Below are 7,806 nucleotides of genomic sequence, written 5' to 3'. Positions count from 1 at the left end.
ACAATCCTTAATCCAAACCAAACCAAAATCAATCCATAATTAGCAGATTCAATTGTTAATTCTGTCAAATTCAAATAAAACTAAAAAACACCAAAAACTTATTGATTAAACTTCAAATACGAATTCGATAATACTTAATCAAGAGCAATCGAACACCCGAAAGCTCTGATACCGCTTGTGAACACCTCAGATCTAAACGATATTGATTTACCAGAATTAGATCTAATACCTTAACAGATATAGTTCATGAAATGCTACTTAAATATGTTTATATATATGTATATTAATGTATATAGTATGTGTAATAGTCATAGATTAGTGAAGAATTGAGAGAGAGAATTTTGGCAGTGGTTTGATACTTACATTCTCAAAAACTTAAATTAACAAGGTATAAACACCCTATATGTATAGACGATGGATACCAATTCGTTAGACATCCCGTATTGAATTGGATCTAGTTCGTTAATTTACAGACTCAAACGGAAAGCATAAGGATACCCCCATTCGTCAACATTCCATGATGAATGGGAACATTCATAACGAATTACAGTCCATTCGTTAAACATCCTTAACGAATGGACATTACATATAACCAACTAGTTAATTCTTTAAACATCCTTAATGAATTAACCATTACATTAACGAACTAACTGATATTCCATAAACATCTTTTCATTATAATAATAATAAATACAAAACGATAAATATAAAGACTCGAGATTCCAAAACCGTGCACTAACATGGTTTAGCGAGTGGAAGTTCAGGTTTGTGAAATACGTTAAAATGAAAGATGCCGAGGTTTGGAGAAGTATTGTTAGATGTCCTCAAGTTATCACGTACCAACGTGAAAACTCTGAGGAAGTTGCTGTAAAACCTGTTGAGCTGTACGATGATACTGACTTTGAAAAGGTTGAAGAGGATGAAAAGACACTTTCCACTTTAACCATGGCACTCTCACCTGAGATTGCCTTGGGATTTAGAGAACTACAGTCTGCAAAGGCACTATGGGAAACACTGATTGAGGTGTATGAGGGTAATGAGGACATGAGAAGAAGTTATTAAGATCTTTTGCGACAGAACATGTTTAATCACGTTCTGGGAGAACCGTTGGAAACTCAGCTGCATAGGTTCATAACCCTTGTGACTGAGATGATATATGCAAATATCAATCTGACAGCCGCTGAAACAAATAATAAGCTGGTAAACTCACTACCATAAAGTTGGGATATGAATGTCACGGTGATTAAGAAGATGAAAGATTTCAACAGGCTTACTCTGTCAGAAGTTATGGCAATCATCAAGGCTTGTGACATGGATGACAAACAACGTGCCATAAACCATACAAACTCTTACAATGCAGCTGGCTACAATGTTGCTTCCAACCATACACTCATTTCACAAGATAACTTCTCAATGTTCAAAGCTACTCAAGGGCAATATAACCAACAGTATCACCCTCAGAGCAAGTTCTCCATGTTTAAGTCCACTCAGGGTCAATTCTCTCAAGTTCCACCACAACCCGCTCCTGTGTTCTTTCCTAAACCTGCTCAACCATCTACTCCTACTGTTAAACCTCAAGCATCTGCTGCTTCTTCTGGTTAGGGTTCCAGTCAGATTCCCTCCATTTCAAAGGAAACTCAGGAAAACATTGCCTTAATGGCGGGCTTCATGAATTGTTACAATGCTTTTCTTGCTGGAGATCTGGTTCAACCAGTAGCAGCTGCTGAGCTAGATCAAATTCATCCTGATGATGTAGAAGAAATGGATCTCTTGGCAAATCGCCACGGCAGTGTTTCGTGCAAAGATGTTTACTAAAAGAACAGACAGAAACAACTGGAACGTGCCAGCAAATCAGAAGGTGGGATTTAACAAGGACACTCTAAGGTGTTACAATTGTCACAAGCCGGGTCACTTTGCTCGTGAATGCACTAACCCAACAAAGGAAGGGAACAGAGAAAGGGCATTGGTTCCATTGGGAAAGGCTAGAGGAGAAAATGGGGCAGGCATGGCTGAAGGTGAGGGAGGTATGGTAGCTCAACAGTTCTCCTGGAATGATCAGATGGCAGCTCTGAGCTTGGATAATCAGACTGCAAACTTTGCTCGTGTTGAATTACTGAAGAAGAGAATGCTACTGAGGAACAAGTTAAGGAGCTTCAATTTGCTTTCATGACTTTCACTCCCTCCAACTCATCCGAGGTAAGTTCTCAACTATATTCTCAAGATTGCATTAATAAAGTAGATCTCTACAAATCTCATAATAGTAACTTGCTTAGAAACATGGAAGCAATAAAATCTGGAAATTTTGCTATTAAGAAAAATGAAAAAGCTTTCAGAGAAAATTGAGGCACCGAAAAAGGATTTTTCTAAACTTCAATAAGATTTTAGTATAAAATGATGTCATCATCTGGATGCTAAACAGAAAATTGCCGAGTTAACTACTGAACCGTAAGCCTCTAAATTAGAAGTTATTAATTTAACTGATAAATTTAAAAGAGTTGAACTAGATTTTAAAAAATTCGAAGGCTCCAGTACTGTTGTTAACTCCATGATTGGGAATCAATTATGGTGGAAAGGAAATGCTGGTGAGGGGATCGGATACAGTTCTGTACCCCCTCCATACAACGAGAATTACGCCAGTCTTCCTTTTACCAAAGAGCATGAAGAAAGGGTAAAAACCATGAAATATGGTAAGAACAATGAGAATGGCAAAGATGCTCCTGATTTAGTAAAAGCTACTGAGTCAACCTCAGGGGTGAATGATACTAATGCGTTTACCTCACGTGCAGATGAAGTAATCATTGAGGATTGGAATGATGAGGATGATGATTTACATGTTTCGAATAATAAAGACATTAACTCTGATGTTTCTTTAAGATTACCTGTTTTGAATTATGTTACTTCAATTGTTTGTGTGGGTTTTGTTTTAAGAGCAAAGACAATTGTGTGGTTAATTCCTTTAAAACTTTGAAATCTAGTGATGTATCTTTGAATAGGTTTAAAAATACCAAAAATTCTAAACAATATCCATCACCTAAGTTTGTTAAAGAGGGATGCTCTAATGATCAAGAATGTAATAAACTAAAAATCTGTCAAATGGTAAACGCTAGGCTAAACCAACTAGCTCACACAACAGGTCTAGACAAGGAGTTGACCACAATGAATTTCACATAAACGTCAAATATGTTTTAATTGTGGCACTCCTGGTCATATTGTTTGAAACTTTCCACAACGTCCATACGTCCCATATTATGGATTCTCTCAGAGGAATATGCCTCGAAATACCTATCGAAGAAACTTCGAGTATCACCAGGCAAATCCCTCTAACGGTGACTAGAACAGAAACAAATCTGGTAGGTTTAGTCCTCATCAGACCAAATCTAACACGTTTCGTAAGGGTGGTAGAAAATGTGTTTCGGTCTCAAGAACCAACTCGGTTTCTGGACCGAAACATGATATGAAGACAAATTTTTCTGTGCCTCCCACTCGCAAACCAAAGACTAAGCCATCCATTTTTACAAATAACAACAAATCTAATAAAGGTAGACATGAATGGTTGCCTATGTTTCCGAAGAAAAAGGCATCTAATTCTATATTAGTAATCCGGAAGATACGTCATGGCAACCCATGACAAGTGTAGAAGAATCAGGTTTACCCAGTGTTACCATGGACTGGTTACCAAAGTCTAACTGATCTCGCATATCATGCAGGAACATCTATGGAGGAATATCATAAGATCTTGGTATGTTGATTGTGGCTGTTCCAAGCACATGACATGAGACATTTCCCAACTAAACGAAATTCAAATCTTTAATGGTGGGTATGTTTCCTTTGCGGGAGGAAAGAAAGGCAAGATTAAGTAGAAGGGTACTGTAAGTAATGGTGTTTTAAAGTTTGAAAATGTTAATTTTGTTCCTGAATTGAAGCATAGTCTTCTAAGTGTCTCGCAGATATGTGACAAAGTTTTTTCAACCCATTTCACTAACAAAGAGTGTCTGATTTTAAAACCTGGTATCATTATACCAGAGGATTGAGTTCTAGTTAGATCACAAAGAAAAGATAATGCTTATGTGATCGACATGAACAAAAATGTTCCTGATGAAATAACATGTTTGTTTTCAAAAGTGTCAGAACATAGTGCAATGCTTTGGCATCGTCGTCTTGGTCATACAAATATTAAAAATCTAAATCGTTTTGCTAAAAATGACTTGGTGCGTGGTTTACCCGTCAAAGATTTTGTTACTATTGAAAAATGTGTGGCTTGTGCTTTGGGTAAACACAATCGTAAATCTCATAAGCCAAAACTGGTTAACACCATTTCATCAGTCTTTCAGTTGCTGCACATGGACCTGTTTGGTCCCGTTCATGTTTTAAGTCTTTCTCTCAGCTCTTATTGTCTTGTTATTACCGATGATTACTCACGTTTTAGGTGTTTTTCTTGTCAAATAAGAGCGAAACTACAGAATTGATCAAACGCTTCGTAGTGCTTATGGAAAATCATCTCAACTTAAAGCTGGAGGGTATTGGATGTGACAATAGCACGGAATTCAATATTTCTACACTGAACTATTTTTATGCAGAAAAGGGGGTACTTCGACAGTACAGTTCAGCTCAGACACCGCAACAAAATGGTGTTGCTGAATGAAGGAACAGAACACTCATTGAGGCGGCAAGAACCATGTTGTGTGATTCAAAGCTACCATTGTTTTTCAGGCCTGAGGCTGTTAACACAGCATGTTATGTTCAAAATCAAGTACTGATTAACAAGTCTCAAACGAAGACTCCATATGAGATTGTCTACGGTCACAAGCCCACATTTTCTCACTTTCGGGCGTTTGGCTGTCCATGTACTCTGCTGAATCTTGAATCGACTCCAAAGTTTGGGGCCAAAGCTGATGACTGTTACTTTGTTGGATATGCTGGTCGTATAGCCTACAGAGTCTACAACAAGTCATTTATGCAGATCGTGGAATCGTATGATGTGCGCTGGCTGGAAGAAAATGAAACTGATGCTCGTGTTGGTACTGACTCGTTATTCGATTATAATGATTTGTTTAGACCTTTCAACGTATTTCCAGTTGTTGATACAGATACTTCGGGTGTCGAAGTCTCAAATTCTGTTTATGATGAAGAAGACGTACCTGCTGACACTCACATGTCTCAAAAGCTGGCTATTGATCCTTCAGATTCACTAGATACCACTCAGCCATTCTCAGACAATCAACAAGAAAAGGTTACCGAAACTGTGTCTTCGCCAATGCCTGCCGTCAATACTACATCAGTTGAGGGGGAGAGCCCGATTCGTCAAATTTTCAGAAGTACCCTATTTCCAGATGTCATTCCTAATGAATACATTGTCAGTACCTCATACTCACACAGTACAACGACGTCTAGATGGAAGAACCCTCTCATTGAAATCCTTGAAGATCTATCAAACCTACCTTCCACCAGTACTATTCCCGGGCAATCAATTCATTCAAGAATTCGGTGAGATCATTCAATTGACAATGTCATAGGTCCTCTTGAAATAGGCGTTTCCACCAGAAGTCAGACCGGACACATCAACAGTTGTTTGTTGTCTTGTTTTATCTCTCAAATTGAACCTAAGTAAGTGGAAATGGCACTTCAAGAACCAATCTGGGTGGATGCTATGCATGAGAAATTAAATCAGTTTGATAAGCCCAAAGTTTGAAGATTGGTCGAGCTGCCTGTTGGAAAGAAAGCGTTAGATACAAGATGGGTTTTCCGAAACAAGCAAGATGACACGGGAGTTATTGTTCGAAACAAGGCACATCTCGTCGTTCGTGGTTTTCATCAGGTTGAAGGCTTAGACTATAATGAAGTGTATGCTCCCGTGGCTAGACTAGAAGCCATTTAGATTTTTCTAGCATTTGCTTCCTACATGGGTTTCACGGTCTATAAGATGGATGTCAAAACCGCGTTTCTGTACGGGGAAGTTAAGGAGGAGATTTACGTGGATCAGCCACCGGGGTTTGTTGACTCAAAGAATCCAAATCATGTCTACAAGTTAGATAAGGCATTGTATGGTCTTCATCAAAGGCCTCGGGCATGGTATACAACTTTAACGGCTCATCTTCTAGGTCATGGTTATAAGAGTGGAACCATTGATCAGACTCTGTTCCTTAAAATTGTGGGGAAAGATTTGATTCTAGTTCAGATATATGTGGATGATATCATCTTCAGATCTACAAGTGCTTCTCTGTGTTCTGAATTTGAAGAGGTTATGAAGAAGTGATTTGAAATGAATTCACTGGGAGAGATGACAACGTTTTTGGGGTTATAGGTTCGTCAGAGTTTGACGGGAATTTTGCTGCACCAAGGAAAGTATGTTGAAGACATGTTAGTAAAGTTCGAATTTCAAGATTCCAAGAGTGCAACAACTCCTATGGCGGAAAGACCTCTTCTGTCGTTTGATCTTGAAGGGAATCCCGTAGATCAAACGTACTATCGGTTAATGATCGGATCCCTGATGTATCTTAGCCCCAGTCGCCCTGACATCATGTTTGATGTCTGCCAATGCGCCCGCTTTCAGGCTAATCCTAAACTTTCTCATTTAATTTTTGTTAAACATATTTTTAGATATCTAAAAGGGCAACTGAAGCTAGGTCTTTGGTACCCCAAAAACTCAGATTTTGATTTATATGCTTTTGCTGATAGCAATTATGGTGGAGATGATATTGACAGGAAATCCACATCTGCTGGTTGTCAATTATTGGGCGATCAACTTATTTCATGGCAGTGCAAGAAACAACAAACTGTGTCCACATCCACTGCGGAGGCTGAATATGTTGTTGCGTCTGTTTGCTGCTCATAGGTTATTTGGATGCAACATCAACTGCTAGATTATGGTTTGGAACTTCTTGACACCCCCTATCTTTTGTGATAATGATGCTGCTATTGCTATCGTTAAAAATCATGTTCAGCATTCAAAAACCACGCACATTGACATCAAAATTCATTTTATTCGTGACTGTTACGACCGTAAATTGATTCATCTTGAGCAAGTTCACACTGATAATAATGTGGCGGACTTATTTACAAAACCGGTCGGAACAGCCATATTTAATGTGCTTGTGGGGTTTCGTAAAATGTTTCGTTTCGATGATTGAGTCTTTTTGAGGTTAAATTTGTACATATTTCTAAATTTGCACAAATTTAAAATGAGAAATATTAAAAAATTCAAAAAGAGTGTGTGTGTGTTTTATTATTAAAACTAATATTAAAAAAATTATTTATTTTTCACTTTCGCTTAAAATTATGTCGGTTGCTCAAGTTTGAAGGACATATACTTGTATATGTTTGGTACTTTCATCTACTTGTAGACATACAAGATAACCATTCACCTAAAGACTGAAAGCATCTGGGGCGATTGTGATGTGTGTTTGTTTTTAATTCTTTCACTTAAAATTATGTCGTTTGTTCTAAGTTTGAGGGTAGGTATTTATATATGTGTTTGGTCCTGTTACCCACTTGTGGATATACGGGATAGCCATTTACCTGAAACTAAGAATGACTGGGGCGACTGAGTTTTAAACTGTCTTTTGTAATTCTCTTTGAAATGATATGATTATTCAGTTATAAGCTTGTTAAAAGCTTTAAATATTTTCAAATGAAAATTGATCCAAACTTAGGAAAATGATAGAAAAATTGATTCTGTGTGCCTAACGGGTGAAGTTACTAGGCTTAAAAGGCTCTAGATAATCATTGATTTGCATGGTAGCTTTCCATGATGCGTAAAAGTTGAAGTGATATAAACTAAATATGCTAAACTTACTATGGAGGGTCATT

This window comes from Bidens hawaiensis, unplaced genomic scaffold (genome assembly GCF_021521415.1).
Source record: "Bidens hawaiensis isolate Kalapana, Puna unplaced genomic scaffold, B.hawaiensis_p1.1 tig00054786_1, whole genome shotgun sequence".
Lineage (NCBI taxonomy): Eukaryota > Viridiplantae > Streptophyta > Magnoliopsida > Asterales > Asteraceae > Bidens > Bidens hawaiensis.
Note: the sequence above shows the minus strand (reverse complement) of the source record.